The sequence below is a fragment of the Miscanthus floridulus genome, chromosome 5 (genome assembly GCF_019320115.1).
Source record: "Miscanthus floridulus cultivar M001 chromosome 5, ASM1932011v1, whole genome shotgun sequence".
Taxonomy (NCBI): domain Eukaryota; kingdom Viridiplantae; phylum Streptophyta; class Magnoliopsida; order Poales; family Poaceae; genus Miscanthus; species Miscanthus floridulus.
In genome coordinates this window covers 79,146,158-79,167,178 of record NC_089584.1, presented here as the reverse complement: position 1 = coordinate 79,167,178, position 21,021 = coordinate 79,146,158, and the positions used below count along the sequence as shown (strand labels likewise).

The window sequence follows — 21,021 nt, the reverse complement described above, 5'->3', positions numbered from 1 at the left end:
CTCGTCACAAGGGTAGGCTGGCTGGGAAGGGCACCAGTGGTAGAAAAGTGTTCATCGACCATGATTACAAAGAGGTGAGTCGGGCGCATTACAGTGTCTTGCAGAGTACACAACTGATGCAACCGTATATTGATGAACACTTGGCTATCATTATGGCGGAGAGAAATGGCCGTTCGGATGATTGGGTCATGAAACAGCACAAGCAACGACTAACTATATGGTTGAAGGACCAAAACATACCGCCTGGAGAAACCATAGACTCTATTACCATCAGTAGGTTGGCAGAGGGGCCATCGAGACAAGTTACATCTTGGAATACTTATGATATCAATGGGTACACGTACTATACCCACGCAAAGGATAGTAAATATGTGAACCAAAACAGCGGCGTTCGAATAGAGGCTCTCGATGGATTAGGGCGAAAGATCCAATACTTTGGCATCATTGAAGAGATATGGGAACTTGACTATGGAAGGGATATAACGGTGGCCCTGTTTCGATGCCGCTGGATCAAACAACACCAACTGAACGAGATCGGATTGAGAGTCCTGGACCTCGAGAATCTAGGCTACCAAGATGACCCTTGGGTGCTCACTTCACGTGTCGCACAAGTTTTCTATATGTCTGACCCACAAAGTAACCTCCTCCCGAAGAAGAAGACAAAGCACGTGGTTACCTCCGGGAAACAACACATTATTGGAGTTGATGGCGTGAACGATGTTGAAGCTTACAATAACTATGATGAGATGCCATTATTCACAGACTTTCCTAAGAAGATCAGTGTTGTGGAAAAGAACATCCCCAAAGATATAATGCCATGGGAATGAAAAGGTGTCAATGGGAAAGTCGTTACAGCGGGCTAGCTAGTTGTGTGTGTTTGTAAGGCTTCATTTATGCATGCGTGTGAGACTATATATTTGTGTACGTGTGTAAGACTATATATTTTTGTATGTGTGTGATACTACATTTTATGCATGTGTGTGAGACTACCCTTTGCAACATCCAGATGACTCTATTTGAACATCCACTCTATTGCAACATCCAGAAGTCATTTAGAGTTCATAATGAGACACTAATTTGACTAAATTTGACTTGGTCAAACTTGCTCAAATGAGACACTAAATGACCTCAGATGAAAAAACTCTGAATAACAAGGTTGTTCATCTCATCAAGATCTACAATCCTTACATAGCTTATTTTCCCATTTGAGAAAGTTTTATCAAGCACTAGTCACAAATTCTTGAATCTCATATAGACTTTCTGAAACTATGTCACACACTTGTGAAATTTGATCTACATTTTGTTCAAACTTTCTCAAATGAAAAAATGGACTATATAAGGATTGTAGATCTTGATGAGATGAACAAACTTGGTATTCAAAACTTTTCAATTTGAAGTTATTTAGAGTTCATAATACTAGAGTCAAAGTGTTATTTTTTCATTTGACCAAATTTGACTTGGTCAAACTTGCTCAAATGAGACACTAAATGACCTCAGATGAAAAAACTCTGAATAACAAGGTTGTTCATCTCATCAAGATCTACAATCCTTACATAGCTTATTTTCCCATTTGAGAAAGTTTTATCAAACACTAGTTACAAATTCTTGAATCTCATATAGACTTTCTGAAACTATGTCACACACTTGTGAAATTTGATCTACATTTTGTTCAAACTTTCTCAAATGAAAAAATGTACTATATAAGGATTGTATATCTTGATGAGATGAACAAACTTGGAATTCAAAACTTTTCAATTTGAGATAACCTAGGGTTCCGAAAACTAGTTTGTAGGCGTTGAAATTTAAAAATCACAAATTTGAACCGTCCAAACTTTCTCAAATGGAAAGTTGACCAAAACAACAATTGTAGATCTTGCTGAGATGATCAAACTTGGTATTCAAAACTTTTCAATTTGAAGTTATTTAGAGTTCATAATACTAGAGTCAAAGTGTTGTTTTTTCATTTGACCAAATTTGACTTGGTCAAACTTGCTCAAATGAGACACTAAATGACCTCAGATGAAAAAACTCTGAATAACAAGGTTGTTCATCTCATCAAGATCTACAATACTTATATAGTCCATTTTTTCATTTGAGAAAGTTTGAACAAAATGTAGAATTTATAATTGTGTTTTTATGATATAAAAAATATAGAATTTATAATTTAAAAAAATATTTGTAGGGGCGGTTGGATCAGGAACCGCCCCTAAAAATGTATTTGTAGGGGCGGCTGGATCAGGAACCGCCCCTACAAATGATACCTAGTATAAATTGGAGGGTAGCGCACGGGAGTCATCGTCTGGGCGCTGTCTTCTTCCTCCGACGTCGTCAGGCTGCCTAGGGTTTCCACCGCTTGCCCACGCTGCTGGCCCCACCGCCGGTCCCGCGCCCGCCCACACCAGCCCTCGACGCTCGGCGTCCCGCCCCCGGCCCCTGGCGCCCGCCCCCGCGCACCGACGACGCAGGCTCCCGGCGCCCCGCGCCCAGCCCCCGACGTCCTGCCCCCGCACGCCGATGACGCAGGCTCTCAGCGCCCCGCGCCCGGCCCCCGCACGCCGACGACACCGGCTCCGGCGCCCGCCTCCCGCACTGCCCTTGGGCCCCACGCGCCGCACGGGCGAGCTCAACCCCGCCTGCCACAAGCCACGCAGGTGATCTCCGCCCCTGCCTCCGCCTGGTGATTCTTGCTAGCTTTGCCTTGCGAGTCTGCTCAATAGCTTGTGTGTTAATCTAGTAGAACTACTCGGTCATCAAGCTGTTAGATCTGGTTTGATGCAACTTCACTCAAGGCTATGGTGAAAATGATTCATGAAAACCATGAAGCTGTTTGATCTTGCATGATCTGTTCTTAGTAATTTTGCCTGCTAGATGTCATTCTGAAGTAGGCTGGCTTGTTCTTGAGGTTGCCATACATCTGTTGAGCATTTCCTCCATTTTGTGCCAGTTGTTAACTCTTTATGCTGTACATCATGATTTAACCTGCACTCTTTCTGTTCTGGTAAAAGGGTTAAGGTTCCAAGGGGTTATTGTTGTGCTAGAAATTTCTACCGCTGTGTATGCTAGATATGTATCTATTAAAGGTTTCTCTTCCGCAATACACAAAACTAAACCATGATATTATTAGGACATTTGCTACTGACATCTAGCTAGGAACTGTTTTTTTTTCAAAGAACTGCTTGTCGCTATTATGGCAACATTGATTGTTTTATTGCTTGGGATGTTGCATGCCAACATTTTTAGTTACCTAAACTACAGCTATCCACTATCTTAAAATGTCTGTTGTTCAATGAAAGTTGAATCTGTCCTTGTAACTATGAGCTAGCTGCTGCTATTGGCTCATTTCTGCTGGTGGTACCTAGTAGTTGATGGTCTGAATGATCATTTGGTGTTTAGGTCACCATTCAACAACCATGTTTTTCCTTTTTCTTCCACTAGCAACTCTATGAAAATATTTGGTGTTTAGGTCACCATTCAACAACCATGTTTCATGGGATCTATTATACCAATATAGCTCTTCTTGTTTAAGAAGTCTAAGATTTTCACTGATAATCCAGGTTTTCTTTTGCCACTGGTCTGTAGAAAGAGAGTTTGTTTCCTCTAAATTTTCAAGAGTAATCAATTCTTCTTGAAGTTCTTTCCTAAGCTTTCTAAGTTCCCCCTGAAGATTGAGCCCCCACCCTTTAAACTATTGCTTCATCAGTTTAAATGACCTGTCTTTAAGAGTACTGAAATGCATAAAAGAACATTTGATTTGTGTGCTTAAAAAATTCCTGCTGGTATAGTTTTGGTTAGAAAAATGTTTTCATGCTTTAAATGACCTTTTATGTGAACCTAGATAATATAAAAGTTGTAGATAATTTAAGTATCTTTGTTGTCCTAAAAATTTCATGATTTTATCCTATCTTTGCTGGTGTGTTGTACAGTTCTGAGATTTTGTATAATTCGACCATGTGGCTGCTGCTACTTGCTACTCCTAAGTGGCTGCTGCTCTTACTCTACTACTACCACTCCTTCTCTATTTTTTTTGCTTATATACTGCTGGTGTGTAGTGGCTACTGCTGCTGCTACTACTACTACTACTACTACTCCTACCACTACTACTACTACTCCTCCTCCTCCTACTCCTCTTACTACTCCTACTACTCCTCCTCTTACTACTCCTACTACTCCTCTTACTACTCGCTACTCCTAAGTGGCTGCTGCTCTTACTCTACTACTACCACTCCTTCTCTATTTTTTTGCTTATATACTGCTGGTGTGTAGTGGCTGCTGCTGTTACTACTACTACTACTACTACTACTACTACTACTACTACTACTACTACTACTACTACTACTACTACTACTACTCCTACCACTACTACTACTCCTCCTCGTCCTCCTCCTACTACTCCTCTTACTACTCCTACTACTACTCCTCTTACTACTCCTCCTCTTACTACTCCTACTACTCCTCTTACTACTCGCTACTCCTAAGTGGCTGCTGCTCTTACTCTACTACTACCACTCTACTGCTACACTTACTCTACTCTACTACTTTCTACTTACTACTACTACTTGCTACTCCTAAGTGGCTGCTGCTCTTACTCTACTACTACCACTCCTTCTCTGTTTTTTTTGCTTATATACTGCTGGTGTGTAGTGGCTGCTGCTGCTACTACTACTACTACTACTACTACTACTACTACTCCTCCTCCTCCGCCTACTCCTCTTACTCCTCCTACTCCTCCTCCTCTTACTACTACCACTCCTTCTCTATTTTTTTTGCTTATGCTGGTGTGTAGTGGCTGTTGCTACTACTACTACTTAACTACTCCTACTCCTACCACTACTCCTACTAGTACTCCTCCTGCTCCTACTCCTCCTCCTCCTTCTACTCCTCCTCCTCTTACTACTCCTCCCTCTACTTGCTACTCCTACTGCTGCTCTTCTTTCATTGATGCTCCTACTACTACTCCTAAGTGGCTGCTTCTCTTACTCTACTACTACCACTCTACTGCTACACTTACTCTACTCTACTACTTTCTACTTACTACTACTACTTGCTACTCCTAAGTGGCTGCTGCTCTTACTCTACTACTACCACTCCTCTATTTTTTTGCTTATATACTGCTGGTGTGTAGTGGCTGCTGCTGCTGCTACTGCTACTACTACTACTCCTACCACTACTCCTACTACTAATCCTCTTACTACTCCTACTACTCCTCTTACTACTTGCTACTCCTAAGTGGCTGCTGCTCTTACTCTATTACTACCACTCTACTGCTACACTTACTCTACTCTACTACTTTCTACTTACTACTACTACTTGCTACTTCTAGCTACTAACTGTTGGCTGCTGTTGCTTTTTTTGCCAAATCTCCCAGGACTCGCCCAGGACTTGTTGTCCTGTATTTTTCCATCAGCTGCTGCACTATGTTTGTTAAGCAGCAGTTGCTTTTTTTTGCCAAATCTCCCCTCTCCTCTCCTCTCCTTTGTTTTGCCGATGATGAAATTGTCCAAGTCCATACATTATATGGAATATGAGCTGATGATCAAGAACTTGTGAGGAACTTGGCATCATTAGCAGCCGCCCCTATATTACCTTCTCCTCTCTTCTTTGTTATGATGCCTTGATGCTCCAAGTTCAAGATCAGATGATGATTGACATGTTTCTGAGGCCTCTACCACTGCTACTTCTCGTTTTTTTATATTGTTGTTTTATAGGACTACTTTGGTTTATAGACCTTTTTGATTTCTTATACCTTCTCGCGTACCTAAAGCACACTTTCTTGCATCTTTTAGAACAAAGCGCGAAATAATGTCGTGGACAACAGACCGTGCAGCTCGATGCCCCGAGCATGATGAGCAGCCAACCCTTGAGGAGCAAGCACTAGAGGACCAGCTTACTCAGGAACAGTTCGATAACGAGGTAGAAAAAGATCTAGAAGTGATGCTTACTCAGGAGGAGTGTGACGAGGAGGAAGGCCCTGAAGGAGAGGCTGCTGAAGGCGAAGAAGAAGAGGATGATGAGTCAGAAGAGGGATATGAAAGTTCTGAGGATCCTTTCCCACCTGATGCAAGAAGGAGGCCAACGGAGGAAGATTTGGACAAGGATTTTAACCCGAACGAGGAGGTAGGGAAGAAGCCTTAGCTTGTAAATTTTGCTAAAGCTTTGGCTGTGTTACCTCTGCTAACACTTTGACCTATCCTATATACAGGTCCCTCCTGAAACTCAGAAAAGACGACGTCGACGTCCACGACATCTCGCTGGACAAGACGGAGTAGAGGAAAGGAGAGCAGAGGCAACAACCACAGAGACGGATCACGATGCCTCTGCTCCACAAACTCAAGACACAACCATGACTACCAAGCCTAAGAGGAAACAAGGGGGTAGAAAAGGAAATCTATATCCAGATAAGGCTTGCTATGTGATAACAGAGGTTGGGCCAGCAGGGGAGATCCTTGAGCCAAAGGAATTAAGAGGACGATTCCGTAATGCGATCGGGGCCCTAGTAAGAGATAAATTGAACCCAGCAATCCCTAACTGGAAAGAGGTACCAGAGAACATAAAGAATGCACTATGGGATAGGCAGCTGAAGGTCAATTTTAGATTTCCAGAGGGTAAGCACGAATTGGTAAAAAAATGCTATCAGGATGATGGGAGAGTCTTTGCGACGTTGGAGGTCGGAGCTTAACACGAAGTATATCCAAAAGGGGTTAACTCCCTTCAACGAGTTCGGCAAAATAACTCCTAGTCAATGGGAGGAGCTCGTGGCTCAGAAGACTTCAGTGGAGGCATTGGAGCTCAGTGCTCGTAACACCGAGCTAGCGAAGAGGAACAAATACCACCATCATCTAGGCCCCGGTGGCTACTATGCCAAGGAAGAGCAGTTTAGAAAGATGGATGAAGAGGCCATAGCTGCTGGGAATATCGATGTGACGAAGTTGAAGGTACGCTCAAGGAACTGGATATATGCGAGGAGTATAGAACCATCCGGCAGTAATCTTAAGTTTGATAAGCCGGAGACCCAAGAGGTGGTATCAAGGATACTAAAATATGCTGAAGACAAAGAGAAGGGATCATTCAATCCTTCCAGAGAGAGGGACGAGCTTAGCCTTGGCTTGGGAAACAAGGAGCACACAGGCCGCATCAGGGGGCTAGGGAAAAGGATGACTTGGAAGCAAGGATTCGAAGAGGACAGGCACATGTACAAGAAACATGGCTGAGACCGGGAGACTAGTCTTGAGCTCCAAGTGAAGGCTCTAGTTGCGAAGGTGCTGGAGGAGCAAGGAATGTCTATGGAGCCACGTATATTAGTGACGCCACCGGGAGAACTGGCATTAGTTGGCAGCCCTCCGAAAGTTCCTAGCAGCCAAGGTTCCACTGCAGCCACAACCTCAGTCGATCTCATACGGGAACCTACTAGTTGCACCTTGGTGTTTCTCAGTGGCCGGCAGAACACTGTGATGGAGGTGGCAACGGGTGTTGCACATCCTCCCAGTGGCTTACACCACAATAATAACATACCGCCGGACTACACTAGGGTCAAGGTGCATACAGTGAAGCCTGAGTTCATGCAGTGGAGGATAGACTACGCAACTCCCGAGGGGCTGGTGTTACTCGGAGACATTATGGGGCAGTTCATCCTCTGGCACAAACGGGACATTATATTGACTGCTTCTTCGCCGCCTCCCCCTCTCCCAAATTTGGAGCGAGTTGTTGAGGCCGGGGAGATATTTTCACCGTCTCGTGACCCCCACATTCCTGAGATGCCACATTCTTCCCCGCCTCCTATCGAGCATGTGCCTGATGAGATGCCACAACCTTCTCCAGCTCGTACCGAGCAAGTGCATCATGAGATGCCATAGTCTTCTCAACAAGCACAACCAATACATGAACAACAAGTGCCTCCTGAAGAAGGTGATGCACAAGAAGATGAGGACGTGCCTGAATGGGAACTCTGAAAGAAGATTCCAATCCACATAAGGCCAGTTTATGTTCCGATCAAAGATGTCTCGTCGGTGTCCAAGTGGTATTCCCATGATCAGTTCAAGCCTAAAAACCAAGTTAAAAAAGTCCCATCATGGGGTTCTGAGGAGGCCGTCAGTAGCAAACTTCACCAAATTGCAAAGCAGTATCCAAATGTTGATGCCATCGAATGGTCAAAGGATTGCCCGAAAAAATATGAAAGAGGCAAGCCCTTCCTACCAAACCGGGACATCCAGCGCCTACCACTTGGAATGAGAAGGTTCCATGATTGGTACTTGCGTGTTCTCCCAACGAGCATAGATATCATACAAGCATGCTTTCCCACCGGCACATTTGGAAGCCCAGCCGGGAAAATTGTCTTTGACTTCAATGACATGCACACATGCTTTCACCTGGGAGAAATGGAGATGAATCTAATTCGCACGTGGTGCCTGTAAGTCATTGTCCTCCCGATATGATATGAATATAATCTTTGAATTTTGTTGTAACTAACCCACGCCGTGATTTGTAGAATGCAAGTGCACATTGTTAAACAAATGCCAAGTGTGAAAGCCGGGTATGTAGACCCTCAAGCTATAGCCCAAACAAATTTTAATTACCCTAAACGGTGGACACTGGATGCCAAAGAGCTAGCAGCTGCAAAGACTCTTCGGGAGAAAGAGCGCATCCGTAGTGCGAAGCTAAGGGAAGAGTCCCTTAAGGTTGCGGCATACATTGCTCTGGCTTTCAAAAATCTCCAACAACACTCTACTATATGGCTACCATACAACTTCGAGTAAGTTCAACTATAACTTAAAGCTATGTTCGATATATTTTATTCGATGTAAAAGAGCTTATCTAGTTCTATGATTAAATCCATACAGCAACCACTGGATTTGTATAGCCATCGATGTCGGGAAGAGCATGGCATGGGTCTTTGATTCAATAGATAAGGACCCGGCGACATACAAAGACTTCATATCGATTCTCAAGATGTATACATATCGACAATCCTCATTAGCTTATATGTCTGTATACATACTTGTAACGTTCACTTATGCATACTAACAAGTTGTATTTGCTAAAATAATTCGAACATGGCATTTAGGTTCTATGTCTCTCATCATCACGGAAGGCATGATCCAGCGAGGAAGGAAAAGTTGGCTATAAAAACACTATATGAGGTAAGTGTAACTTACTTCTTCAGTACTCCATTACATGGCTGTCAAAAGCATTACCTAATATTTTCATATGCAAAACACACATTACCCCAAGCAGAGGCCTGGGAGTGTACATTGTGGATACTATATATGTTCTATGATGAGTAACACCAGTGCCTACAGGAGACACCCCTTAAGGGTAAGTTTGAACCTCTTCACCCGTAGTATAAAAACTTCATAAATGGTATGAAATACTAAACTGAAACTTGTTTTCTTGTAGTGGAGAGAAGAGAAAGGAATGAAAAGAGACCCATACAAGGATGACCAACTCTTAGAGCTCGTCGGCGACCTTTGCAACTTCATATTGGACCAGATTGTACACGTCAGAGGCGCCTACCATGATCGAGAGTCTGACTTAGGTATAAATCCTCAGTACCAACACCTTCGTGAGACTGAAAGGCTAGCTTTAGGACGTTGATAACAATATGTATGAAATTTGTATATTTAATGATGGATTGTATATATATATCATTACGAATTGGACTTGTAATTGTACTTTATATAATACTATTGTGCTTGTAGTCGCGTTCGGAACGTTGGTCGCGTGGCGTTCGGCAACGCGAACGCGGTTCGGAATGTTGGTCGCGGGGCGTTCGGCAACGCGGATGCTGGATGGAATACGCAGAAACAAACAGTTCTGGTCGAATTTGAATTGTAAATTTGAAATTTTTTTTGGCGGGAAAACGTACTGTAGGGGCGGTTCTAGATTGAACCGCCCCTACAAACAGGTATTATAGAGGCGGCTGGCACTACAGCCGCTCCTACAAATAGATTTGTAGGGGCGGTTGGTTCTTGAGCCGCCCCTACAAATAGATTTGTAGGGGCGGTTCGTAATACCAGCCGCCCCTACAAATCGATTTGTAGGGGCGGCTCAATCACCAACCGCCCCTATAAATCGATTTGTAGGGGCGGCCTGGGAACCGCCCCTACAAATGCATGATTTGTAGAGACGGTTCGGTAGGGGCGGCTGGCCAAACCGCCCCTACAAAGGATTACCAGCCGCCCCTAAAAATGCTTTTTGTAGTAATGTATGTACGAAGTATTAAATATAGACTAATTACGAAATTAAATACATAGATTGGAACTAATTTATGAGATGATTTTTAAGCCTAATTAGTCTATAATTTAACAATATGATACTACAGTAAACGTGTGCTAATGATGAATTAATTATGCTTAATTAATTTGTCTCGCGGAGTACTGACGGAATCTGTAATTTGTTTTTTTTATTAATATACGAATACCCCATGCGACACCCCATATGATATTCGATGTGACACCTCTTAAACTTTAGTCACTGCATCTGAATACCCTTCGTGAACTACAGAGCTAGAAAAGGAGAGAGACGCGCGACTCAGATGATCCTGCGCGAGCGCCCGAGATGAAACTCGTCGCCCTCAACGCAGGATTCATCGGGTTTCATCTCCTGTATACGCGTGTGGACTGGGTTCATCCTGATGAAACTTTTTTCCTCTTTCTCCTCATAAATATGTTGCCACGAAAATAGATTCGCTGATGTATCATGTCATTTAGGCCACGTTCGGTTGGCAAGTATTTAATCCACCAGGGGAACCAATCCAGGGAAGGATTGAGCGAATCCGTCCATGTCACTCAAACCCCTTGCGGATTAAATCCCTTTCTTTATGTATTCCCTTCCTTGTGTTCGGTTTTGGATGGGAACCAATCCAGGGGATACCTCCATGCTTCAAGTCACATTTGCACAAATGTAGCAAATTATTATTAGCTCAGATTCACACATGCATCAGTGAGGACACAAGAAATCAAGAGTGTGGCAATGGGAACTTGCAGTTGCAGAGGTAGAAATTAAAACCATGGCAACCTGCAGCGCTATCATGTCAATTAGCACACATACACTGTTGTTGCATACTCAGACACATTAGAACTTGGACAGTACAAGGCCTCAATGTGAGAAGTTGCAGAGTATGGAATGTGAGAACTTGAACGTGTTATAGTGCACTTTTTTGGACAGTACAAGAAACTCTAATAAATAACCAAAAAACACAGAAAAGGTCTCCAACACATTACAATAGCACTTGGATAGTGCAAACCGAAAGACCTTCCAGTAAGGACACTGAGTTGCAGAATCAGCCTTGAACTTAACCTTGAAACCCTGCAATTACACAAGAGAAGATCAATGATATAAGGTTATAAGATATAAGGCTATAGGTTATAAACTAAACATTTCAGGCCGCACAAAAACTGAACCAAAGTAGTCATTTGCAGTTGCTCAAAAACTGAACCAAAGAATAAAAAACTGAACAAAAAACTAAACTCTGCAGTTGGTTTACTAACCGAATCTTCAGAATCTTCAGGAAAGAAAGAAAATGGGCATATGGCTGGATGAAATGGTGTGGTGCAAGGAACTATCTTTAGTATCTTATGAATCTCACTCACTACACAATAATACAACCACAAGAAGAAATCACATAGCAGAAGTCACAGTTGGTACGACAAGTAGTTAATTGTCAATGACAGAATCTCTAGAGGACATCTTTTGCTGCCCAGCATATCACTGATAAGAAAACAGCACAGGTGTGCCACTCTTGGCTATCTAGTTTAGTTATATAACGATTGTTAACAAAAAAAGGCATTGAAAACAGCACAATGACCTTTTATTATTTAGTAGCATTTAAGTTTGACATTGCCACATCATTACAAACCTACTACTAGCAGACTGCAGATATACTTCTTAAACTAGTTGGGTGTAGGCTCAATAAGATTGAAAACAGCACAGGTGTGCCACTCTTGGCTATATAGTGCAGATATACTCCTTGACATTGCCATCCTTCCAACAGTCAACTCACCATCCTTCCAACATCAGACTCATCGCACAGGCTCTGAATTTTGAAGTGCATAATGTGTATTGATTTTTAGCGAGGTATTAGCCAAGTTTTTTTTAAACACTTTTTTAAACTATTTTCTAAATGACAGCTGTTCAACCTTGTACAGGCCTATCTAGCCAGCTGTTTCATTTGCTAAATGACAAGAGCAGATCTCATCTTTCAACCTTACTGTAAAAGGACAGCAATTTTCAAGCTAAATGAAAGAAGCAGATCTCAGCTTTCAACCTGACTAGAAATGCATATCTACAGTCCAAATCCTCTTACTAGCAACTCAACTATCAAAATGTTCTCATCTCTAAGGGTTGCACAGAACTAGAAAATATTTCTTCTTTCAGTTTTGTAGTGACTAAAGGACTCTTGTAGTCAAATAGAAGGAAAACATCAAGTTTTCAGCAGTTAAGTAGACTGACCTGTTAGACCATCGCACTTTTGAGCCAAACCAAAGTTGCTTCTCGATCTAGTTCACACCCACTTAGGAAGGCCTCTCTATTTTCTTTGCTCTTGATGAAAACTGCAAATGCTTTTGCCTTCTCTTCCTTTGTCAATTCCATTGTGCTCAGAACGAATATACACCTTTTGATAGAGAAGTCATTATCTTCAGCAACCTCCTTTGCTTTGGCTAGATCTGCAGACTCATCTTGTACTTGCTTAGTCCTCATGTCTAGGTATCTCCCCATCATTTCTTCAATCCTTTCACCCTTCTTAGGTCTCTTTTCTTCATTTTCATGTTTTTTGCTTGATGTAGTAGTAGTAGTTCTTCGTTGCCTGCTTCTTTCAACAGCTACGACCTCATTTTCTTCATCTCGTGACAGAGAACCTGGCTGTCCATTTCTTTCAACAGCTACAGCCTCACTTGCTTCCTCTTGTATCTCAGTGATTGAATCATCTTCATCTAGTACCTCATGAACCTCAATGTTGTCCAAGTCATCTACATCATGAATTTGTCGAAGTGGTGCTTCCTCTTGTGGTGGCTCAAGAGAAGTCAGATTGTAAGTACCTTCAGCCAAATGACATACACGATAACAAGGAAATAGCTATAGAAAGTGGTCTTTCCTCATGAAATTCAAGAAGGAGTTATGACAACTAGAAGGAGTTAATTGGGGGGGGGAAATATCGTGCAGAGCAACTAGTAGTGCAGAACTGAAGAAAACTCATCACAGTACAGATGAGAAGAACATGGATGTAGAGTTGCTATTCTGACATCTATAAATTGTGACAAGTAGAAGCATATAACCTAACTCTATAAAACTAGCATATTGTTGCTTAGTCATCAGAACTAATAGAAAAGCATTACTGTAACTAGCATATTGTTGCTTAGTCATCAGCACTATAAAAATACTTGAATATAGTTATGACAACTAGAAGCATTACTGTAACTAGCATATTGTTGCTTAGTCATCAGAACTAGTAGACAAGTCAAGTGAATCATAGGATAATATAGATCAGCAAGATAGAAACAAACAAATACTAAAGTGAGAAGCAGAAAGAATATATTGATTGTCACTGTTTGCAACTATAGAAAGTGAACCTACCATCATAAAGCTCTCCCAAAGCATCAAATAGTGGAAATCTTGCCTTACTGTTGCGGAACTTCCTAATTTTAGAGAATGTTTGCACATTCAAAGAGAACCATTGATCAAATATGAGGTTATCACTATGAGGATATCCATAGAATTACTTCAAGAAATCAACTTACAATTTCATGGTTATCCCACATAGATGGTGATCCTTCAACCATATGCCTATCTTCATTCCAGGTGGCCCCACTCTGCCTCCTTGCCTCTTTGAGCATCCTATAGTCTTTCTTTAGCTGTCCTTCTTTATCTTGAATCTGACTCTTTGTGTAGTTGACATACTTGTCCCTTAGATGGAACTCCTTCACCATTTTATTCCACCCTTCAGGGGTCCATCCGTTGTCACCTCTGTAGCCACTATCTTTATACTCATGGAGAATGTCTACCAGGGACTTCTCAAGGGCCGGATTCCAGTCTGCTCTTTGTTTTACTACTACGTAAACCATGGTCAGACATTAGGTTACCAAAAATCAGCAAATAGAAATAACAGTAAAGAAATACCAGTTTACAGGTTATAGGTTTACTAAAACTACTATAATAGCACATGGTGGAATAAATTGTATAGAAGAGAATTACTTCAAGAAAGTTCTTTTTAGTAGCAAATAGCTGCAAAGAAATAACAGCTATAATAGCAGAGAAATAACAGCAATAATAGCAGAGAAATAAACACCATACCTCTCGGAGAACCTCCAGTCTTCTTTGCCTTATTGCATTTAAGAGAAGCCTTCTTTTTAATACCACTTGTTGTACCCAAGAACCGGTGCAACTTTGGTGACGCCCTTGCAATCATATTGAGCTTCGGGGAGCCTTTTTCAACCATCGCTGTCAAATATGAGTATATGACACAAGCCTATTCACTTATTACAAGCTTATTCAATTATTACAAGCCAAGTTTATTACAAGCTTATTCATGACAAAAGCTTATTACAACCTATTCAAAGACTAATTTAAAGACTAAAAAGAAGTCTCTGCTTAATTATAATCCATGCTTATTACAAGCTTATTAACTTATTATAGCCTATTCAAAGACTAATTTAAATGTTGCTGGTACTGAACCCACATTTCTTGGGCGATGGTGTCTCTTAAAGCGTTGCCTTGTACTGAACCCACATTTAGGTCATTCATTTGATCACCACTTGGTACAGCAACAAAGTTTCTTGGAGAGATATTATCCGGCTGATGATCTAACCATTCCTCATCTCCATGAAGTAAACGGATCAGATTATGGAAGATGGAAGCAGCTATAGGTATCTTTACTTGATTTTCCAACATGTGGAATGTGGCAACTTTCAGAATGGGGAAGCACTTCTTAAGCACCCCCAAAGCCCTTTCCACATGGTTCCTCAGTAGTGCGTGGCGGTGGTTAAAGAGCTCCTTTGGGTTCTGCGGCCTTCAATGTCTAGCCCCAAATTCTTTCAAATGGTATCGAACTCCTCGATATGGAGCAAGAAAAGATGGAGTATTTGCATACCCTCCATCAACCGGATAGAATTTGCCTAGAGGTACTTGGAAGCCCTTGCTCATAGCTGATCGTAGCACTCTGGAATCTATAGCCGATCCCTCCCATCCACTAGAAATGAAAGTGAAGTTGAGATCGAAATCACATGCCACCATCACATTAATGCTTAGTGTGCCCTTCCTATTTCTAAAAGGAGAAGCTTTCTCAGAGGCTATGGAAATAGGAATATGAGTTCCATCAATGGCACCTAGACAATTCTTGAAAAATGGATAGAATCTAGGATTGTCTTGGATTTTTTATGCACTTTGTCGACGAAATATGGTCGGCAGTCCATCTAGGGGTATGCCCATGATGGTAGATTGTCGGTAGACGGTGCGTGTAATCAGGAACCAGATGGTTACAGAGGCACAAGACACAAGATTTATACAGGTTCGGCCGCCGTGTTGGCGTAATACCTACGTCCTATGTCTCATTATTCTGTATTGATTAAGGTCTATTTTCTGAGGGGGACCCCTGCCTCTTCTTATATAGTCTGGAGGAGGAGGGTTACAAGTAATGTATCCTATTTGGTACTATTACAATATCTAGTACAACTTGTAATCTTGCCATGCACGCCTCGATCTTACGGGCCGGGCCACCTCGGATGGTGTGGCCCATGTACCATCTTGTGGTACCCCGGGGTATATCCCCCACAGCTAGTCCCCGAGCGCCATGTATTCTGATGCGACACGCCATTTTAACCTTCTCTAAATAGTGAGGCTCGAGTTCTTGAGATCTCCAACCACCGTTGTCGCTGGAGAAGTAGGTTGTCCGAAGAATGTATGGTGCTCTTAAGAAGAAAGAAAAAGATTTCTGTCCTGGGAAGTGTGCCCACTTAGGTTTCTATGAAGAAACGTAAGGGTGTCTTGAAGCGTAGCGTCTTTGATCATCAGAGGCGTAGGGGTCGAAAAACAAACACATTCACCACAAGGTGAAGTGTGCCCACTTAGTCCCCGAGCCTAGTAGTAGGTGACGTAGGCACGTGGTGCCAGGGTCTAAAAAGAATTCCCAGTTCAGTTGAGAATCCAATCGTCGTACAGGCGATACGAGCTGCACCGGCAGGTGCATCGTACCGATGTAGTCCCCGAGCTTGCTGGAAGGTGAGGTATAAGCCTTGTAGCAAGGTCTAAGTGAGAAAAAAATATCCCAACTGTATGCGAGTCGCCAGTCGCATGTAGTCGAGACGCAAAGTCCCCGAGCCGTGGTCGGAGAGTGGTCGAGGCAATCCCCGAGCACAGGTCGAGGAGCGAGCGACGAAGTCCCCGAGCTGTGGTCGGAGAGTGATCGAGGCAGTCCTCGTGCGTAGGTCGAGAAGCGAGCGACGAAGTCCCCGAGCTATGGTCGGAGAGTGATCGAGGCAGTCCCCGAGCGTAGGTCGAGAAGCGAGCGACGAAGTCCCCGAGCTGTGGTCAGAATTCCTGTAGAATGGTAGTACATGATGTACAAAATAATAAATTATGGAGAAAAAATCAGCGGTGAAGAAATAACGTATGACGCTCAGCAGTCATTTGCAAATGAGCATGATGTGATAAAGCAGTTGGTGCTTTGTAAACATCAATGTTAATGTGAAGTTTGTGTTTATATTTAATATAAACTGCCCGACCAGTTAGTATATAGCTGAGTCTCCAGCCCTAGCTAGCCCGTTAACCATAACACGAGGCGCGGAGTCCGTGCACGTGTAGGAAGAACAAAGCGTCGCTAAGGAGCCGCTGCCGACCACCCATAACGCAGAGGGCAGACGCTCGTACATGTGTAGGGAGGAGCCGGAGATAGGGCCATTTCTGGAGACATCGAGCGTCAACATGACTGGTCGAGGATTTGCATTAAGTATAGCTGTACGTTATATTTAAGATTGTATACATGGACAAACGTTATTTGAAGAACAATCATGACGAGAACATTGTGGAGAAACATCGTAATGAAAATTATATTAAATATAAATATTAGAAGTGTACTTATCTTTGGATAGAAATCTGGTCGGCGGTGATGAAGTTGTCCGGTCCTCGAGCTTTCTGACCTGTCATCATGACGGTGGTCGCGGTTGTCGTAGCGCCGTTCTTCGCGGCGATCATCATTGCGACGTGGTCTGGTGGTCGAGGTGGTCGGAGCTCGGTAGAGTCGCTCAGGACGTGGTCGACGTGGTCCGTGGTCGATGTGGTCGGAGCTCGGCGGAGCCGCTCGAGACGTGGTCGACGTGGTCCATGGTTGACGTGGTCGGAGCTCGGCGTAGCCATTTGGGACGTGGTCGAAGCGTGCTTGATGCCATATGTGCGTGTGCACATGCAAGTGCCGCAGCGATCTGTAGTTGGCCTGCACGTACATGTACACATACTTCTTCCTTATTTGCTTGCATGCATGTAGATTTGCTTCCATGGAGATCTCTGTTGTGTTTGATTCGAATTGGAGTAGAACTCCCGTGCGGATGCGGCTCGGAGTGCAAACGCCACGTAGTTGCATCGCCGAGTCCTCGGCGGGTCGGTGAAGTCGGAGAAGACGCCGATGACGAGGTTGCATGTATGCGGCTGCAGGCCGTACGTCTTGATTGGATCTCGGTGACTGGATGATGATCTAGCTTGCCGAAACTGTTCGTGAGAACGTCGAGCGTAGATGCATGTATACACAGAAGTATCTGCGGCTTGCATGATGATCTAGCTTGCTTGTTTGTCATTGGCTTGCATGATGATCTAGCTTGCTTGTTTGTCATTGGCTTGCATGACTCCGCGGCCTCGTTGCTAGCCTCCAGGTGAACTCGTCTTCTAATTCTTGTCTGCCGCAGAGTTCGCCGTCGGGACGGAATCGTGTTGCGGTGCCGCTTGATGTGTGTGATGATCCGTGATGATTCTTCTGTCGTCGATAAGGAAAACCGCCCATATGGCAAGGGTACCGTATCTGATTCCTACCCATAGTAGACAGGGAGACACGCAGATGTAGCCGGAACTATATAAAAATATGTATTTTGCTAAATAGTAAATCTTGACTTGACTTAGCTTATTTAACCGGAGTGGTCATCTGATCTTGGAGACGTAGGCGATCATCAAAGGAATTTTTCTTGTATGCACATGCATCCGTGATGTATACATGCATATACATGATACGTTGATTGCTTTCTTTTTGCTGGTCACGACTTGCTTTATTCCAGGTTGTATGATCCTGTAGATCGGGTCTAGGCCTCACAGTAAGGTGCCGAATGCCCTTGTTACGATGATGCCCCGCCGCTTCTGCTCCGCACGTCACATGTTGTCGATCCACGAGGTTGTCGCTAAACTCCGTGAATCATCGGTGGTGGCTTACTGCGACACACGGATGCGTGGGAGCGCTGGAATCACGGCTCGTCTCCGAAGCACGCCGCCGCGGGAGTCGAATTACCGTGACGTCTTTGATGAAGAAAATTCCCATCTGATTCGCCATGGATCAGCACGCACACCCCCTACCTAGCGTGCCACTGTCGACGAAATATGGTCGGCAGTCCATCTAGGGGTATGCCCATGATGGTAGATTGTCGGTAGACGGTGCATGTAATTAGGAACCAGATGGTTATAGAGGCACAAGACACAAGATTTATACAGGTTCGGCCACCATGTTGGCGTAATACCTACGTCCTGTGTCTCATTATTCTGTATTGATTGAGGTCTATTTTCTGAGGGGGACCCCTGCCTCTCCTTATATAGTCTGGAGGAGGAGGGTTACAAGTAAAGTATCCTATTTGGTACTATTATAATATCTAGTACAACTTGTAATCTTGCCGTGAACGCCTCGATCTTACGGGCCGGGCCACCTCGGATGGTGCGGCCCATGTACCATCTTGTGGTACCCGGGGGTATATCCCCCACACACTTGATTAGGATCAGGAGCTTGAAGTTAACGGCGAGAGAGTGCGGGAATGACCACCTTGAAGAAGTGGTTGATGTGATGATGGAAGGTGTCATTGCTGTGCCCAAAGAACATTTGGAGATCCTCATACGAGGCGTTGTGACTTAACATGTATAGGAAGAAACCCAACTTCTCCACAGTTATCCTAGTATCAACAACAAGCCTTTTGCTTCTAAGATAATTTGCCAATTCTCTAAAGATGCGTGGTTCCATCCTAAATGCAACTTGATAGTTCTTGACATGTCCCTCGAGAAGTCTTTGAACTTTAACCTCGCCTGTTTCTTCTGAAGTATGACGTTTCTTCTTTTTCTCTCCTCTAGCAGAACTCATAAGATATAAGGTGGGGAAAATAAATAGCATCATGTCATCGTCTTCTTCCTCCCTCCTCTTTCTAATACGATCTCGTAGTAAGAGACGCATTGCAGGACTAAAGCATACAATTTTATAGTCATATAGAAGCTAAATATTATTAACCATGTCATATAAAAGTTATATTATTGACCATGTCATATAGAAGCTGTAATAAATATTATAGTCGTCTTATAGAAGCATATATAAACTTATAGTCATATAGAAGCTTTTGGAGTATCTTTTGGAGTTGGTACCGGATCCCAAGAAGGCGGAGGTTCACCTTCCCCAACTCTAAATGGTGTTGGAGAGATGTACAAGTAACAAGAAACCATTTGGCAAATCAAGATATCATCTAGATAATAATACAAGTAACAAAGTGAGCTAATAGGCTAGGTATGTCAACTTCAGTCTTCACTACAGACCAAAACAAAGGGACATTCCTTAATTCTGGAGGACGATATTAACAGAATTTCTCTTTTTATAGTACAAACGAACTAGGCTAAGCTTGGTGGTCTCTCGCTGCGTCGCTATTGGAAGTAGACTTAACGATGGACTGAACACCCAAACGAGAAAAATATATGGCGCAACGAAAGAACTACACCGAACAAAAAGTCTACGTTTTCCTCGAAACCAACTGAACGTGGCTTGTTCATTCCTCTGATCCATCGAGGCAGAGCTATAACGAAACGTACGCTCTATGCATAAACAACAAATATCCGCCAAATACATCACCACGAACGGAAGCAAGAAGTAGAGAGCAGGCAACACCTACGAGCATCAATCAAACCCGTAAAAGAATCAAGCCCATATGCTCCATCCCAGTTGTACAGATTTCCAACTTGGGACGAATCCAAACCGGGGCAGCGCACGGCTTACTAGTATGTATGAGATCAGGCAGGACTCACCCTCGGTGTTGGCGACGACCCGTCCCGGCCCGAGCAGCACCGCCACGGCAAGGACCACCGCCCACCACCACCTCCCCGCAGCCGCCGCCGCCATTCCAACTCGAGCGCCAAGCGGGCCCCACTACCTCACCGACGCATGGGCGGCGGGTCCCCCCACCGATGCGAGCTACACGGCGCTGCTCGATCTGCCGCGCCACCGCCGCCCTCTCCCTCCAGAGCTCACGGCGTGCTCCTCCCCCCTCTCCTCTCTCTCTCTCTCTCTCGAATGGAAGGGAGATTTTTTTCCTTTTCCAAGAACCCTAGAGAACCCTAGAGGAGGGAGAGAGGACGAGGACGAAGGGGAGAGCGAGGGAATCACCGGCGAGAAGGACGAGGAAGGGGGAGGACGTAGGGTTGCCGTCGCCTCACGCCGCCCCACGGTCTCCTCGCGCCGCCCCGTGGTCACCTCGCGTTGCCCTGCCGTCGCCTCTGCTGCGTCGTCGTGTGCTCGCGTCGTGGAGACAGGGAGCCGGCACCGATCCGGATGGTAGGAGGTGTGGTTCCGTTCCGGGCCATGGAGACTGGGAAAAGAGAAGTCAGTTTTGGTTCTGGGCCAGTTTTCGTTCCAGGCCGGCCCGAAACGAACGCATATTCTAGTTTTCATCCGGATTGAAAACGGGCCGCAGCAATCCACCCGGAACGGGCCCGGGAACGGGCCAATCCGGTAGAAACGAGCGGGGCTTAATGAGAATGAAATCTCTTTGAAACCCATCGAGACTAGCCTAAGCTGCATGTTTTGTCTCGCGAAAA

General features: G+C 44.0%; 1 pseudogene; it reads right to left on the bottom strand.

Moving 5' to 3' along the window:
* Positions 1-14,637: 14,637 nt before the first annotated feature.
* Positions 14,638-19,396, bottom strand: LOC136450112 (uncharacterized; annotated as a pseudogene).
* Positions 19,397-21,021: the final 1,625 nt, after the last annotated feature.